At 46.6% G+C, this 17848-nt stretch overlaps 1 protein-coding gene across 2 annotated transcripts in view; it reads right to left on the bottom strand.

Moving 5' to 3' along the window:
* Positions 1-3548, bottom strand: part of BANP (BTG3 associated nuclear protein) — a 173187-nt gene extending 169639 nt beyond the window's left edge. For both annotated transcript variants that reach the window (XM_056862210.1, XM_056862211.1), the window contains exon 1: positions 3470-3548. The gene's annotated coding sequence lies outside the window, so the exon portion shown is untranslated. The remainder of the gene's footprint in view (positions 1-3469) is intronic.
* Between the last annotated feature and the right edge of the window lie 14300 nt (positions 3549-17848).

Here is a 17848-nt window from a genome sequence, read left to right as displayed (position 1 = left end):
TGGAGGTTTTTCGCCATTTTCTGGGCATGGAGAAGGGGTCACTGGGGGTGGGGGTAGTTAGTTGTGAATTTCCAGCATTGTACAGGCGGTTGGACTAGATGACCCTAGAGGTCCCTTCCAACTCTGTTTCTAAGTGGATGACTTTATTACTTCTATTATTTTTGAATGAGAAATTCCAGAGAGGCACTCTGCTGCAGTCAACAAGGGGGCTGTTGGCACCTTAGACTAAATGTGCACATAGTAACAGTGTCGGCCTATGATCCAGTAGATCCAGGTTCAAATTCCGCTCCCCATGAAATGCACTGAGCGATCTTGGCCCAGTCACACTTTCTCATTATGTTCAGTTAATCTAACCTATCTCCAGGTGAAAATAAAACAGAGAAGAACCACGTTTGCTATCCCAAGCTTCTCAGAGGAATGGTGAGATCAAAATGTGGGCGGCAGTATTAAAAAAAGGCCAGGAATCCTGGGGTCTCATCTATTGGCAGTAATTGCCTCCCACACCTCCTTCTTCTGCTTGCACCCCTGCTTGCACGTTTGTTTATAGTATTTTTGCCCATTGAGAATAACACTTCATGTCTTTGCAAAGTTGGCTCTGGCTCATGAAGGCCCACGCCTTATCAGCCTTTAAGATCCCACTAGACACACAGATGTTTCCGAACATTAAGTGTCCCGGATCCTTTACTGACTGGGCAAGCTAAAAATCCAAACCAAGAGATTCTTTTTAAAAAGACAATTTGTCTGAGTGATTACACAAACACCTCTTAATCAGCTTCTCTCAGCTCCAGCATCAATGTATTACTGTAATTCCTCTTTGTTCTTCCACCTCTATTCTTTTGATATATGGGCAGTATAATAGTTTTTGCATGATGAATCTTCAAAAAATTTAAGGTAGGCACACTTTAAATCTAAAATGCTTCAGTTAATTAAGAGGTAGTAGCAGGCTAAGCTAAGCAGGGTCAGCCCTGGTTAGTATTTGGATGGGAGACCACCAAGGAAGTCCAGGGTTGCTGTGAAGAGGAAGGAACTGGCAAACCACCTGTTAGTCTCTTGCCACGAAAACCCCAAAAGGGGTCACCATAAGTCGGCTGCGACTTGACGGCACTTTACACACACATACACAGCCAAAGGCTTGCCTACAGGAAAGGCTGAAGTCACCAAAGCATTAGCCATCTCTTTAAATTTCCAGGAACAGCAGCCACTCCTGGAAAAGATTTTCATCCAGGAAGGGGGATGATACAAGGGAACGGGTTAAGACCCTCCCTTGCCTGGCACTATGGTCCCAATTCAATCCCCACCTCCCACTGTCATTAGATTAACTAAAAGAGGCTTGGAAGATCCAATTGCAATCAGTGTTGCATCTGAGGTGTGAACCAGGGAATCTTTGGCTCAAATCTCACCTCCACCTGGGTGGCATCAGCGGGACTGCCACTTCTCAGCCCCAGCTACTTTCATCTGCAAATGCGGACAGAATATAGCTCCACTGCCTTACAGAATTGTTGCACAAATTAGTAAAACACTACAGAAAATGCTTTGAGCAACTGCCAAGTGCTACAGAAAACCAGTACTGGCAACAACCTTTTTGGATTGGTTCTTGTAGGTTATCCGGGCTGTGTGACCGTGGTCTTGGTATTTTCTTTCCTGACGTTTCGCAGCAACTGTGGCAGGCATCTTCAGAGGAGTAACACTGAAGGACAGTGTCTCTCAGTGTCAAGTGTGTAGGAAGAGTAATATATAGTCAGAAAGGGGTTGGGTTTGAGCTGAGTCATTGTCCTGCAAAAAGTATCAAAGGTCAATGACTCAGCTCAAACCTAACCACTTTCTGACTATATATTACTCTTCCTACACACTTGATACTGAGAGACACGGTCCTTCAGTGTTACTCCTCTGAAGATGCCTGCCACAGCTGCTGGCAAAACGTCAGGAAAGAAAATACCAAGACCACGGTCACACCGCCCAGATAACCTACAAGAACCAATGAATTCTGACTGTGAAAGCCTTCGACAACCTTTTTGGAGTTTGGCTAATGACTGCCTAGTTTTAAAACATCACGTATCACACCCAGTCGCATTATTAGCCTCCTGGTCTTAATAGCACCCATCAGCCATGGCACTTTTTCTGTTTTTGCCCGGAAGTATATATTTCTGCACGCTGAGGGTAACATTTCATGTGCCAAACTAAGAGGGTTTTGGCACACAAAACCTTCTGCCGTCACAAACCCAAAATGCTGATTACAACTTCTTGCTCATTTTAAGGATATTTTTCACTACTGTACATTTCATGCTGCTCATTTTGTTGGCTTTAAGTTTGGGTCTCCTGTCAGCTGTTCTTGTGGCCTGTTTGCTTGATTGTAAGTAGCATGTTTTAATTGTAACTGTTTTTCTCTGCCCAGCTGTATTTTTTCACTTGTAAAAATAATAATCAATTAGGTCTGAGAGATGGGGGGGGGGGAACAAGGGACCATGGATGATCTTTAGAATAAGGATGCTTTTTTTTAATCTATGCTTATTAATTTGGTTACATGATGAGAAGACAAGAGTCACTGGAAAAGACAATCATGCTAGGAAAAGTTGAGGGCAGCAGGAAAAGAGGAAGACCCAACTAGAGATCGACTGACTCTATATAGGAAGCCACAGCCCTCGATTTGCAAGACCTGAGCAAGGCTGTTAAGACAGGACTTTTGGAGGACATTGATTCATAGGGTCACCATGAGTTGGAAGCAACTTGACGGCACACACACTCATTAATAATAATAAATGCTTAAAATGAACAACCTGCTAAGGGGTTCTTTTTAATAACCAACTTTGCTTTTTTAATCCATTTTCGCTTTGTATTGCAATTTCCTAAAATTATAAGCTGCTTTTCAAAACTAGTACGACCAGAGGAAGGTGGAACGCCACGGAAGCCACGATGGCCTCCTTATGAAAACAATGCTGTCGGGGAGGGAAAACCCCTAACAATAATTTAAAGAATGAATTACTATTATTAGAAACAACAACGTTTAATAGATGCTTAAAATAAAATAGACCATTGAGGGCTTTTTCGAAAACAAAGTTTAATTTTTCCCTTGCCTAGAGCGATTTCGTATTGTAAGCCGCCTGCAACGTTAAAAATCAGACCTTCAGCCAGGGAGTTAAACTAAACAAGCGACTGGTTATTGCAACTCGTAATTAGTAGGAGCCCCTAATGCAAACCTAGGCGAGCGAGAGGTCCGCGCCTGCGCACTAGGCCCCCGCCAGGAGCGCCCTGCCCCCTCCCGCGCCGAAAGAGGGACGCGGGAGGGGCGGGGCGAGAGTCCGCGGCCCCGCCCCTCGCCTCCCCTCCTCCCCCGCCCGGCGGGCGGCCTAGCCGCGCTGAGGGGGGGCCGGGCGGGGCTCTGACGTCCTGAGGGAGCCGCGCCGGGGCCCTCCCGGAGCCCCGGCCGAGGAGCTCGACCCGAGGCGGCCATCCGCGGGGGAAGCGAGGTTACCGTTTGCCTTGCCGAATTCTCGTGGTGTTTGGTCGGGCGGCTGCGATAATGGCGTCCTTCCTCGCGAGAGATCCTCCGGATTCGCTTCTGCGCAGGCGCGGCGCTCCCCCCGCCCTCGCGACGCTCCGACGCCCGCCGCCTCGAGAGGCTGCGCAGGCGCAGGGAGGAGCGCCCCGCCGCCGGCCGGCCGCTTCCCTCCGGCGCCTTCGTGCCGACCAATCCGGCCGCGGCGCGAGAGCGGCGGCACTACGAATCCCAGGGGGCCTTGCGCGCGCCGGCCTGCTTGAGACTCTGTCCCTTCGCTGGGCATGCGGGGAGATGTAGTGCGAAGGGACAGGAAAAGTTGAGGAGGCGAGGGACGCTGGGAAGTGTAGTGCGGGAGGTTAGCCGGAGAGCAGCGCGAGCCTGGCCGCTGGGGGACAGCAAAGAGGGGTGTTGCAGTGCCCCGCTGACTCCACGCGGGGGCGCATTCGTTCCCTATTAAAGTCCAGCCGCGCAAAATCTTGCAATTATTCTGAAGTTAGAAAACGAAACAAAAACTCCCTTAAGCCAAAGAGACACGTAAGACTTATTAAGGTCAAGCAAAATAATCACACAAAACCACGTGCAAGTCTCCAACTTTTCCAGAACAGTTAATCAGGCTGGGTGTTAAAACACAAAATAGGGGGAGGAAAAAGCCCTTTCAGGCCTTGATCTTTTTTTTTATTTTATTGATCTTTAATAATACATGGGATACAGAAGGAAAGAAGGGCAAGGGAATAAGAAAGAAAAATAGATAAATAGATAAATACATAGATATTGTACAGCATTAATATATCTAGTACTGCCCCTTTATAGAGTGTCATAATACATTAACTTATTAACTGATTGGATTTGATCTCAAGTATGAATCTGCTGAGTCTTATAAGGTTTTATTGTTATTTTTTGGTTTTAATGTATTCATAGAAGGATTTCCATTAAGGCCTTGATCTTAAAGGCTCCTTGTGTACAATTGCCCTGCAGGTGAGAATAGGTAAGGTGGAGCCGGTATCCAGGTGCCTTTTATGGTTGCCAACCTCCAGGTGGGACCTGGAGGTCTCGCAGACTCTCAACTGATCCACAGGTTATATAAATCAGTTCCCCTGGAGAAAATGAAAGCCACATGGAATGGTATTACCTAGTGAGTGCAACCTCTTCCCAGGTCATTTTCCTCCAGTTAAAGAATCCTTCTATTCACTAAATTTGGATATTTCCAAAGCGGGCATTGGTTGTCGGTAGCTCTGTGAGTCCAAACCAAAATCTAAAAACAAACGCCGTGTATCCTTTATTAACTTTCTTTTTGTGTCTTTTTATTATATTTGGTTTTACACTTTTCTCTCTATTAAACATCAAGTAAGGTTGCCTACTCCAGCTTAGGAAATTCCTGGAGATTCTAGGCTGGTACCTAAGGAGGGCAGAGTTTGGAGAGGAAGCTCTGCAGGATGTGATATCACCCTGGAACTTCTGTTTCTCAATTATATACTACCTACCCTGTAAAGCTGCCATTTCCTACAGGGAGGTGATCTCTGTAACCCAGAGTTCAGCTTTCGTTCCAAGAGAACTCCAGGCCCCACAATAAGTACTGTACTGTGTGCCTGATCTTTTTCTGGCAGAGGTTCTCTCCCAAGTCCTCTCTCTTACTATTATGGTCCCACGAGTGAATCCATTATACACAAACATACATTGTATATATGGCTAAGCACAAAAACTGTGGCAGAACTGATGCCCACCATTTGCATCTCCCCCACCCCACCCTGGTAGTCTGTACCCATTTAGGTATGCGTTTGACGAAGCGACCTCTCCTGGTACAAACCCATGCGATGCGCTCGCTGGGTTCCCCCACACCGTTTTGCACAACAGGTAGGGAGTCAGGACCCCGTGGCTAGTCTTGCGCGCCATAATGTGTGAAGACACTCCAGACAGGCCTTCCTTCTCTGACCCTTCCAAGGAATTGGATCTTTTTCCACTATCCATCCTGGTGGGGTTGCCTTTCTAAGGCCACTGAGCAGAAGGGCATTTACACAGTCCTGTTTCCAACACACTTGCTGCTGGTATTATGGAATTGTATCCAGATTGTAATTGCAACTGGTGTTAGATATGACTGCTCTTCTTTCCAGCGTAGCGTAGTGGTTAAGAGCGGTGGTTTGGAGCAGTGGAGTCTGATCTGGAGAACCGGGTTTGATTCCCCCACTCCTCCACATGAATGGTGGAGGTTAATCTGGTGAACTGGATTTGTTTCCCCACTCCTACACACAAAGCCAGCTGGGTGACCTTGGGAAAGTTACAGCTCTGTTAGAGCTCTCTCAGCCCCACCTACCTCACAGGGTGTCTGTTGTGGGAAGGCAAAGGTAAGGTGATTGTAAGCCGGTTTGATTCTTCCTTAAGTGGTAGAGAAAGTCAGCATATAAAAAAAAAACTCTTCTTTTTCTCCAGTTTGATCGTTTAGTTTGTTGGTGGCTAGTGGTCCTATTTTATTTCTCTTTTTATTGGGTTGTACAAAGCAAGCTGTTGGCCTGCTTTGGTGTCTTTTGAAATAGGCAGGATATGTATATTTTAAAATAAAATAAATAAATGCACAAACAATACCAGAATAAATGTGCTAGTCTTTAAGGTACCACATGAATGATTATTATTGCATCAACAAGTGAACTGATATTTGATTCTGTCAAGAGCCTTCATTAGTTTAGGGTTCTTTTTTGTTCACAGGCAAATTCAAGAGCTGCTGTGTATAATTTAGGGTAAAAAATTAACTGTCTGTGCACACAGCTCTGCAAAGATTCCAGCAGCAGAACAAAGGTTGCTCTGGATGAAGAGTTATCGGAATAATAGATGCTCCCCCTCTATAATCATTTTCCGTGGAACAGACTGTTGCTGCAGCCCAAACGGGAGCAGCAACCAGGAGATTAGCAAGCTAATAAGACGGCTTTCATATAGCAAACGCTGAGGGCTCCGAGCACTTCACAAGCAGCAGTTCCTTTGCTCCCATGGCAACCCTGGAAAGTGAGGCCATATCAGCGGTGCCCTTCTACTGTCCACACTGGACAAACATGCCGATCTCTTCATGACAGAATTAATGAACAAAAGAAATCACAACATCCAGAAACCAGTGGAAGAACATTTTAATCTTCCTGGATATAATATTACAGACTTGAAAGTCACTCCTGTACCAAAAAAAAAAAAAAAAAAACCTTCAAAGAGAATATACAGTGTGAAAGTGCTGAATTAGAACTCTTCAAAAAAGTATAAACACACTATGTCCTCCTGGCTTAAACAGAGACTTGGGTTTCCTTACTGACTACAATCTCTAACAGTTCTACAGGTCCCACTTTATAGAAATTTTGATTGGTTGTTCTTGGCCTTGTTTCAGTACATGTAAATTTTCACTTAAGGCTATCATCTCGCTTAGCTGTTCAAGGAGCAAAAGCAGCATGGTATTGCCTGATCTCATCAGATCTCGGAAGCTTAGCAGGGTCGGTACTTGGATGGGAGTCTACCAAGGAAGACTCTGCAGAGGAAGGCCATGGCAAACCACCTCCGCTTCTAACTTGCCCTAAAAGCCCCTTGCTGGGGTCCCCAAAAGTCAGTTATGACTTGATGGCACTTAGGTCCGTATGTATCTGTTCAAACCTCTGACCTCTCTTACCATCTCTTATTTGTAAATGCTCACACTTTGCATTTTTATGACAGGATTCACACCTGACCTTTCACACAGAATTTACACTTGAAAGATTCATGATGAACACGTGAAGCTGCCATATACTGAATCAGACCTTTGGTCCATCAAAGTCAGTATTGTCTACTCAGACCAGCAGAGGCTCCCCAGGGTCTCAGGTAGAGAAGTCTTTCACATCACCTACTTGCCTGGTTCCTCTAACTGGAGATGCCAGGGATTGAACCTGGGACCTTCTGCATGCCAAGCAGATGCTCTACCACTGAGCCATGGCCCCTCCCCAATTCAGTCTCTGCTTTAACTCCTCCCCCTCAATGGGAACCACACAGTCTTGAGCTCCATGGAAGAAAGACAGGATATATATGGCAGGATTTGGCCTGTTAAGACACCCTCCCGCCAGGCAGCCCTTTCAGTAAGAATAACCAAGGATTTAGCACCTACTCCCAGCGGAGCTACCAAAAGGTTTGCATACACCTTGCATTGGATCCCAATTCAGGACTCAGGAGGATCCAAGTGCTTACAAGGGTCACATGCTCAGAAGCAGTAAGCAATGCTTTCCTCTTCCAAATTATTTTTCCCCAGTAGATGCTTTTCCCAATAGAGCCAGCATGGTGTAGTGGTTAAGAGCGGTGGTTTGGAACGGTGGACTCTAATCTGGAGAGCCGGGTTTGATTTCCCCACTCCTCCACATGAGCGGCAGACTCTAATCTGGTAGACCGGGTTGTGCAAAACCAACCAGAGGATTTCTCCCCATCGCCTGACTTGACGCAGACAAGCTCTGCCAAAGTGCCCTGGTTGCGCCTTTCACCTTTAGCCTAAAAAGCTGGGAAGAACACTCTCTCAAGCCTGGGAATGGTGGATTGCTGGCCTCTCGTGGCTTCTCATGAGGAGGCAGGCAGGCTTTTGAATTCAGTAGAGCCTGGGGCTGCGAGCCATCTAGAAGCACAATGGGTGGGGCTGTGGGCTCAGTGGTAGAGCCTCTGCTTGGCATGCAGAAGGCCCCAGGTTCAACCCCTGGCATCTCCAGTTAAAGGGAATAGACAGGTAGGTGATGTGAGAGACCTCAGCCTGAGACCCTGGAGAGCCGCTGCCAGTCTTAATAGACAAGACTGACCCTAAAGGACCGAAGGGTCTGATTCAGCTTCATGTGTGCTTACCAGATGCAGCTGAAGCCAAACCGGGAGGCTCCAGGGAGCTCCACGTAAGGGAGAATATAAGTAAAAAAAATACAGTACACACCACACACAGAAACGATCAGCCAATGGATGCCGCATGCTGCCAACGCCCCCCCTGCGATGGGTCTTCCTTAGCCACTTCTCCATGAAATCATATTGGTTTATCTGTCGCTTGCCGTCTCCAAACTGCTTGGCTTGGAAAGCAAAAGAAAAATAATTTTTTATTTTTGTTAAAGAAGCTATACAAAAACATTAAAAACTACACTGAGGCTTCTGAAGCTGCCGTGACATTGAAGGAGAGAGAAAATGCCCTTCTCTGAGAGGCAGAGACTTTCTCAGAGCCAAATCTGTCTGGGGGGAACCAGAGGAAAGGGATCAGCTCACTCGCCCGGCCCTTCTACCAAAACTTACGGCCAACGAGAAATCTGCCGAGGGTCGGGTTGAAATTTAACTATTTGTTTTGGGTTTTTTTTTTTTTTAAAGGGTGTGCCCCTGTGTGGCCAGAATGGTTCATAAACAGGACTGGGTTGTCCGGGTTGTTTTAAGTCTGATCATTCCTGGCTCCCTGTTCCAGCTCTCTGGTGCTGGAGGGCTCGCTCCTTGGGCTACAGGCACAGTGAGAGAGTTGGTGCTGGCCCAAAATGGTATTTCTCGCAAGCAAAAAGGCATTGGATCTAGTCCGTTTCAGCAAGCAGCTGAAGGCTGTCTGGAGTCAGCGCCCGACACCTGTAAGACCATGTAGCCTGGCCACCTGCACTTCTAAAAACAGGTATGCTTCATGTAAGTACCCAAATCTATGTTGAAGCGGCATAATTATTTTACTTTCTTTATAGCCCGCCTTTCTCACTGACGCTCAAGGCAGATTGGGATCTGGCAGACCTAGATTCGAATCCCCGTTCTGTTGTGAAAGCTTGCTGGGTGACCTTGGGCCAAGTCATACACATGCAGCCAGCCTAATCTACCTCACAGGGTTGTTGTATGGACAAAACGGAGGCGAGGACAATGACATAAGCTGCTTTGGGAAGAAAAGGCAGGGCATGAATGAAGTAAATAAATGAATACATTTATGAGAAGCAAGAACACTTTCCTTTCAACTAGGTAAAATCCACTGTTATACAGCCAGGAATTTAAACCAAGATTGAAGTAAAAGAGAAAGAGGGAGAGAATTTCCTCCAATGATAAAAGTGGGAAAGTAGAGGCAGGAGAAGAATCACGGCCAACTTTTTTCAGCATTCAGTTCATTTTCCTCATTTGCAGCTGCAGAGGATTAAAATGCTGCTCTTCAAAGCCAGTCGGTGTATTAGAGCTCGCAATAATTTATTTACAAATTGTGAGCCCGGAGAAAGCGACAGCTGAAATGGCTCATAGAATCATAGAAATTATAGGGTTGGAAGGGACCACTACAGTAATCTAGTCCAACCCCCTGCACAATGCAGGAAATTCACAACTACCTCCCCAACACACACACACACACCCAGTGACCCCCACTCCATGCCCAGAAGATGGCCAAGATGCCCTCCCTCTCATGATCTGCCTAAGGTCATAGAATCAGCATTGCTGACAGATGGCCATCCGGCCTCTGCTTAAAAACCTCCAGGGGAGGAGAGCTCACCTCCTCCCGAGGAAGCCTGTTCCACTGAGGAACCGCTCTGTTAGGAAATTCTTCCTAATGTCTAGACGGAAACTCTTTTGATTTAATTACAACCCGTTGGTTCTGGTCCGACCTGAGGCAACAGAAAACAACAGAGGGGTAGCCATGTGATATAGAGAAGTGTCTATCTCAGAGGGATTGAACTCAGTGGGAACAGTTCTTGTTGGCTACAATGGACCCTAAATGCCGAGGACCATAAATCCTGAGAGTTTTTCAAAACTGGGTGCGGGGAACATTGCAGTGGATTAAGAACTGGTCATAGTCCAAGGGGAAATGGCTTTAAATGACCCCACAAATGTTAACTTTTCAGCATCATAACTTCTGAAAAGTGAGGTGCCGGCACTGAAGCCACACTAGGGATACTGTCTACCGGATGAATGGTCACTCTGTGTGGCAGGAAATCACTCTGCACTTGGTCAGGGGCAATTGTATCATTCATCCTCCAGTTCCAGAGCTGGTACAGGGCTTTCAGAGCTAGATCTGGGACTAAGCCCTAGCTGAGACAGATTCTGTCTGTCTGGCCCGGAGGAACCATTCTTCCTTGGCCTCAACTTTCCATCTTTAAAATGGGGATGTGCATGACTTCAATAGCTCTGTTGTGAGGACGAACAAGTTAATCACTGCAACAAACTGAAAAAGATAGAACACTCCCAAATCGCTCCCAAATGTGTGCTTTGAACAGGAGGTTAAATATAGACATAAGTGTGGTGCTAGTGCTTGAAAAGAGGAGTTATAAAGTTAAGCAAGCTTGTGTCTTTTCAAAAGGTTGGTCAATTCTATTGCTCAGGGTGTGCCAAGAACCCTGCAACACACAAACATTTGCACGTGGCCTGCAGCAGACACCACTGCCATGAAGACAATTCTGGAGTAATTACATTTCCAATAAATGATTTATTTAAAACGGTTTTATGCCACTCTGGGTGTAGTGGTTTTCTCAGTGATTATTTACAGCCTGGTTAAGACGTCGCTCAAAGGCCTGTCCTCGAGCTCTTCGAAATGCACAAGCGCTCATGTTCTTTGACAGAAGCTGCCACTGGATTGGCGAAGGCTTCTGTTGAGCTTTTTGGCAGGGCGGAGGTCTCAAAACAAACCCTTTCCTACTGCCGGTCTGGCATTTCAATAAGCTCAGGGCGCTACACGCTCCTCCAAGTAAACCATTACACTCTGTTGGAAGGTGGTGGCTCTTCCCCAGGATTAAAAACCTCTCTAGCAAACATGCAAAGCCTCATATGAAGAATGATGCACCTGAGTTAGTGAGAGTCACCTGTCAACTAAGGAATTCCCTAAACATTTGGGTTTGCTGTGGTCCAACCATGAAAAAGTTCTGTCTTTTTCATTTATGTTTTGGAATCAGCCTCAAATGAAGGAAAAGCTGCTCAATCCCTTTGGAACAGTCAATCAATGCAATGGAACAAAATGCAGTAATGGACCTCTCCTGCTAATTAACACAAATTTCTTCCTTGGGAAGGGATTAATCTGGAACGGGGAGTTGAGAAAACGCGGTCAAGGGTTGTCTGGCTCTATTTGTTCACATGCAAAGGGCAAGATACAGAACAGCTGTTCCAACCATAGATACCATTTCAGTTTCTCTCCTGTTCTTTCGTTCGCTTTCTCTCTCTCCAGAGCCACAATTACTACCAGATCTTTTTATCGCTGAACCAAATCTACAGGACATTTCCAGTCATTGGTTCCTACGGTAGCACATACAGGGTGTATGACTCATGTGTGTCTCTGACAGTGTTTTTCCGTTTTCTGGCCTTTTCAAATGTTTTCTTAAACAACCGCCAACAGCCTGACCTATTTCTCTCCTGTTCTGCTACTATTTCAGCTAGAGTTTCATACAGGCAGCTTTTGGGCTTATCTGTCAAGTGAAACCCAGTTGTCTCCAAGCGTGAGATTCAACTGTATAACAACACCCGTCTTTGTTTGCTCGTAAGCCACATACAGGTCCTTTAGAATCATAGAGTTGGAAGGGACCACCAGGGTCATCTAGTCCAACCCCCTGCACAATGCAGGAAATTCACAACTACCTCCCCCACACACACACCCACACACACACAGTGACCCCTACTCTATGCCCAGAAGATGGCCAAGGTGCCCTCCCTCTCATGAACTGCCCAAGGTCATAGAATCAGCATTGCTGACAGATGGCCATCTAGCCTCTGCTTAAAAACCTCCAGGGAAGGAGCACTTAACACCTCCCAAGGAAGCCTGTTCCACTGAGGAACCGCTCTAACTGTTAGAAAATTCTTCCTAATGTCTAGATGGAAACTCTTTTGATTTAATTTCAACCCATTGGTTCTGGTCCGACCTTCTGGGGCAACAGAAAACAACTCAGCACCATCCTCTATATGACAGCCCTTCAAGTACTTGAAGATGGTTATCATATCCCCTCTCAGTTTTCTCTTCTGCAGGCTAAACATACCCAGCTCCTTCAACCTTTCCTCATAGGACTTGGACTCCAGACCCCTCACCATTTTTGTTGCCCTCCTCTGGACACATTCCAGCTTATCTACATCCTTCTTAAATTGTGGTGCGGACAATTTTGGATGGACTCAGTGAGAGAAAAATTCACTTTGAGAGAACGCTATAAACACAAACCACGTGAATGAGTCTGCTGCCATCACAGTTCCCAGACACAGGTCACAATTCATTTCCGGTTCTGGAGTAGGGATGGCAACCTCCCGGTGGAACCTGGGGATCCCCCCGGAATTACAGCTCATCTCCAGTCTACCGAGTCTGTAGTCTCCCTGTCCTCCCCAGGCTCCATCCCCAAATATCTAAGTTTCCCAACCTGAAGCTGGCAACCCTACCCCACTCCAACCCCCCAACGATGGCCAGGGAAGACCTGGCAAGCCTATTCTGGAGATCAGAAGGGCCACAATAAGGTCCCAACAGCCATTGGAGGCCCCTTGAATTTGGATAAAAACTAATAGAAAATGCTAGGTTATAACAAGTATATTGCTAGTATTCCGTGGCACTGCCAAGATAACCCATCAGTGGTCCCAGACTTAAACTTCACAGGCGTCATTCCCTTGATGTACATCCCTCCTGGGCAAGCTGTATATCAGCTGCACATGGATGCCCAACTGACCTGTGGAGGTGGAGCCAGACTTTTCCTTAATACCACCAGGACAGCTTTTGCACCGGATGAGGAGCAGAGCTGGCGCTGGGTCATCCTGCATCTGATCGTAGAGGTACCACCCAACTCATGGCCTTCTCTTCCTCCCCACTGCACACACCCCAACAGGCCAAACAACAGCATGCTTTTTAAAACAAAGGAATAGAGAAAAACCCTTAGAATATTTTTTTTCTCCTCTGTGGTGCATTCAAGAGGATTAAAGGCTTTACAAAGCTGGCAGTTTCCTGGTTCAAGTGAGGTCCATCCTGCCAAGGAGACCTCTGCCAACACAGAAGGGTGTTGATTATAGTAAGACCGAGATCATCAAGAACGTTCTTTCTCCTTCTCAATGTTATCATCAGCCTGCATGACATGTGACAGAAGCCCTGTTCACACATTACAGTGAAAGCACATAATGTGCCTGTAAGGGAAGAGGCTGTGGCTCAGTAGTAGAGCATCTGCTTGGCTGCAGAAGGTCACAGGTTGAATCCCTGGCATCTCCAGTTGAAAGGATTGAGTAGTAGGTGATGTGAAAGACTTCAGCCCGAGACCCTGGAGAGCTGCTGTCAGTCTGAGTAGACAATTCTGACCTTGATGGACCAAAGGTCCGATTCAGTATAAGGCAGCTTCATCTGTCCCTATGTCCAAGCATGAGCCAACATGTGTTCACCATACAAATGAAACTAGGGACCAGTACCTGGATAAATGTGGGGTTTAAATCACACATTGAACCGTACATGCATTGAATGTAACAAGAGAATTATTTGACACACATATAAAGAAAAATGTATGACCTTCATTCAACGTAGATCATACGTGTGGACATTGTAACTTGTGAACTGGGCTAGAGTTCACAGGTAGAGTGTGGCAGACCCCTACTTCGAAAGAACTTGCAACTAGGGTTGCCAGGTCCCTCTTCACCACCGGCAGGAGGTTTCTGGGGTGGAGCCTGAGGAGGGCGGGGTTTGGAGAGGGGAGGGACTTCAATGCCATAGAGTCCAATGGCCAAAGCGGCCATTTTCTCCCGGTGATCTGCTCTCTATCGGCTGGAGATCAGTTGTAATAGCAGGAGATCTCCAGCTATTACCTGGAGGTTTGGAAATTAGCACGGGTGAAAGGTACACAAATGCACAGAGCCAAGTAGCAAAAATGCAAATGTTAATAAGTGCAAAACATCAAAGACAGCAGTGTGAGACAAATAGACCTAACAGCAGTGACTACACAATGTACACTAACAGCAGTGACTACACAATGTACAATATATACATGGATTATAGAATAACCAGGCAAAAAAGTCCTCTTCTTAAGTCTATCAAAGTTGGTTGGTTCCAATTGTATAATATGTTCATCTGGTATGAATCCAGTGAATATAAATCCAAAGATGGGGGACGGCCGTGCCTGGTTATTCTATAATCCATGTATATATTGTACATTGTGTAGTCACTGCTGTTAGTGTACATTGTGTAGTCACTGCTGTTAGGTCTATTTGTCTCACACTGCTGTCTTTGATGTTTTGCACTTATTAACATTTGCATTTTTGCTACTTGGCTCTGTGCATTTGTGTACCTTTCACCCGTGCTAATTTCCAAACCATATGGTATAGGCACGGGAGTGCTTTTGTTTTGTTTATATTGATTACCTGGAGGTTGGCAGCCCTACCAGGCGAACTGATCTCTATCAGCTGGAGATCAGTTGTAATAACAGGAGCTCTCCTGCTACTACCTGGAGGTTGGCAACCCTACTTGCAACCCAATATAACAGTGGGGGGAATTTAAAAAGCGGCCAGCAACCAATGCGAACAACTGCTTGTGCACTTGAATGCACTTATGGTTTTAATGAGAATTAAAGAGTTCAGCTGAGGTCTCCAACCTTTTCAAGCTTGCGGGACTCTGATCTGGTGAACTGGGTTTGTTTCCCCACTCCTACGCACGAAGCCAGCTGGGTGACCTTGGGCGAGTCACAGCTCTCTTAGAGCTCTCTCAGCCCCACCCACCTCACAGGGTGTCTGTTGTGGGGAGGGGAAGGGAAGGTGACTGTAGACCGGTTTGAGTCTCCCTTAAGTGGTAGAGAAAGACGGCATATGAAAACCAACTCTTCTTCTTCTAAACTATCCAGCTCTGTACTTGAGGGTTCCTGTCTTTCCTGTGCAGATTCAAGTCTAGATAAATTAGATAATAAACAGAAAAGCCAAATCCTGCCAAAACCAAAGATTAAGTTCGAAGACTGAGGTTTACAGCATTTGAGCATGGGAGGAGAAAATACTTTTCTTTTAAAAGACTTCTTAGCTGGGATGGGCAATTTTTTTTAAAAAAAAAGGAAGCCCAAAGTTATGCATTTGGTCATAAGCATTTGCTTTGGAATGTGTTGCTACGGCAACGATGCCAGCTCAGTTCCTGGCAAAAATAACGTTTTTGGCAGTAGGGCGTGGTTTTGGTGTTACTAGCCTTACCTGCATCCAGTTGGCCCTCTGTTTGGGTACAGCCTGTTCTCGGGATTTCCCATAGAACAAATCAAAGGTCCCTTTTTTCAAAATAATCTAGGGTCAGGATTTTTAGCGTCAGCTGAAAATATTGAGGAGGGGGGACTGAAGGAGCTTTTGATGGTTTTCTGGTGAACCCGCTGCTAAAAGATGGATTTACAGATATCAAAAGAGGGGGGGAACCAAAGGAACCCCAGGAACACTTAAGAGTTTAAGCTGATTATGAATGTATACAAAGAAAAAACACTACAATTATAATACAGTTAGTAACAATTTGGGGCCATTTAAAGAAATTAAATTACTAACACAGTGTTTACTATTGATGCCTTTCTTCCTGAGCCTGGCCTTTGGCTGGGGAGGGTGGGGTACACATGAACACATGAAGCTGCCTTCTACTGAATCTGACCCTTGGTCCATCTAAGTCAGTATTGGCTCTCCGGCAGAGGTCTTTCACATCACCTTCCTGCCTCATCCCTTTAACTGGAGATGCTGGGGATTGAACCTGGGACCTTCTGCATGCCAAGCAGAGGTTCTACCACTGAGCCATGACCCGTCCCCTAGGTTTGGATGTTTCATGGTAGCCTATGAACACACAAAGCTGCCTTATACTGAATCAGACCCTTGGTCCATCAAAGTCACTATTGTCTACTCAGTATTGTCTACTCTCCAGGGTCTCAGGGTCTCAGGCTGAGGTCTTTCACATCACCTACTTGCCTGGTCCTTTTAACTGGAGATGCCCCTGGGAATTGAACCTGGGACCCTTCTGTATGCCACTGAGCCACGGCCCCTCCCTATAGCTCTCCAGGGTCTCAGGCAGAAAAGGGTCTTTCACCTCACCTCCTTGCCTAGTCCCTAAGTGGAGATGCCGGGGATCGAACCTGGGACCTTCTGCATGCCGAGTAGGTGCTCTACAGCTGAGCCACGGCCCCTCTCCATGGCTCTCAGGTAGAGGTCTTTTACATCACCTACTTGCCTAGTCCCTTTAAGTGGAGATACCGGGGAACGAACCTGGGACCTTCTGCATGCCAAGCAGAGGCTCTACCCCTGACCCACGGCCCCTCTCCATGGGGTCTTTCACATCACCCACTTGCCTAGATGCTGGGGATCGAACCTGTAACCTTCTGCATGCCAAGTAGGTGCTCTACCGCTGAGCCACGGCCCCTCTCCAGGGTCTCAGGTAGAGGTCTTTCACATCACCCACTTGCCTAGTCCCTTTAACTCCATGGCTTTCCAAGGTCTCAGGTAGAGTTCTCATAACCTATTTTGCCTGGTCCCTCTAACTCACTGGTTCCCAACCGGGGGTCCGTGGACCCCCAGGGGTCCGCGAGAACGAAATTAAGGTCCGCGAAACAAAGTTATACACCCATAATAAATTAATATTTTCAATTAAAAGTTCTCTATTATAAAATATATATATTCAGATATTATTCTAAGTTTAATGTTTAACTAACAGTTATGATTAAAGTTTATTTTCAAATTCTCTGAATTTTTTTTTTGAACCTTGGGGTCCCTGCACCGAACAAAAAAGCCCTAGTGATCCCTGGTCAAAGAAAGGTTGGGAACCACTGCTCTAACTGGAGATGCCAGGGATTGAACCTGGGAACTTCTGCATGCCAAGCAGATGCTCTACCGTTGAGCCACGGCCCCTCACCCTTGCCTAGTCCCTCTAACTGGTGGTGCTGGGGATCGAACCTGGGATCACTGAGCCACAGCCCCTCTCCAGGGTCTACAGGTAGAGGTCTTTCACACTTGCCTAGTCCCTTTAACTCCATGGCTCTCAGGCAGAGGTCTTTCTCATCACCTATTTGCCCAATCCCTTTAACTGGAGAGGCCGTGGATTGACCTGGGAACTTCTGCATGCCAAGCAGATGCTCTGTCACTGAGCCACAGCCCCTCTCCATGGCTCTCAGGTAAAGGTCTATCCACATCACCCACTTGCCTAGTCCCTTTAACTGGGATGCTGGGGATTGAACCTGGGACCTTCTGCATGCTAAGTAGGTGCTCTACCGCTGAGCCACAGCCCCTCTCCAAGGTCTACAGGCAGAGAGGTCTTTCTCATCACCTCTTTTCCTAGTCCCTTTAAGGAGAGATGCCCGGGATCGAACCTGGGACCTTCTGCACGCCAAGTAGAAACTGAGCCACGGCCCCTCTCCAGGGTCTCAGGCAGAGGTCTTTCTCATCACCTCTTTTCCTAGTCCCTTTAAGGAGAGATGCCCGGGATCGAACCTGGGACCTTCTGCCTGCCGAGCACACGCTCTACCGCTG

The sequence above is a fragment of the Euleptes europaea genome, chromosome 17 (genome assembly GCF_029931775.1).
Source record: "Euleptes europaea isolate rEulEur1 chromosome 17, rEulEur1.hap1, whole genome shotgun sequence".
NCBI classification, from domain to species: domain Eukaryota; kingdom Metazoa; phylum Chordata; class Lepidosauria; order Squamata; family Sphaerodactylidae; genus Euleptes; species Euleptes europaea.
This window is presented reverse-complemented; position numbering and strand designations above follow the sequence as displayed.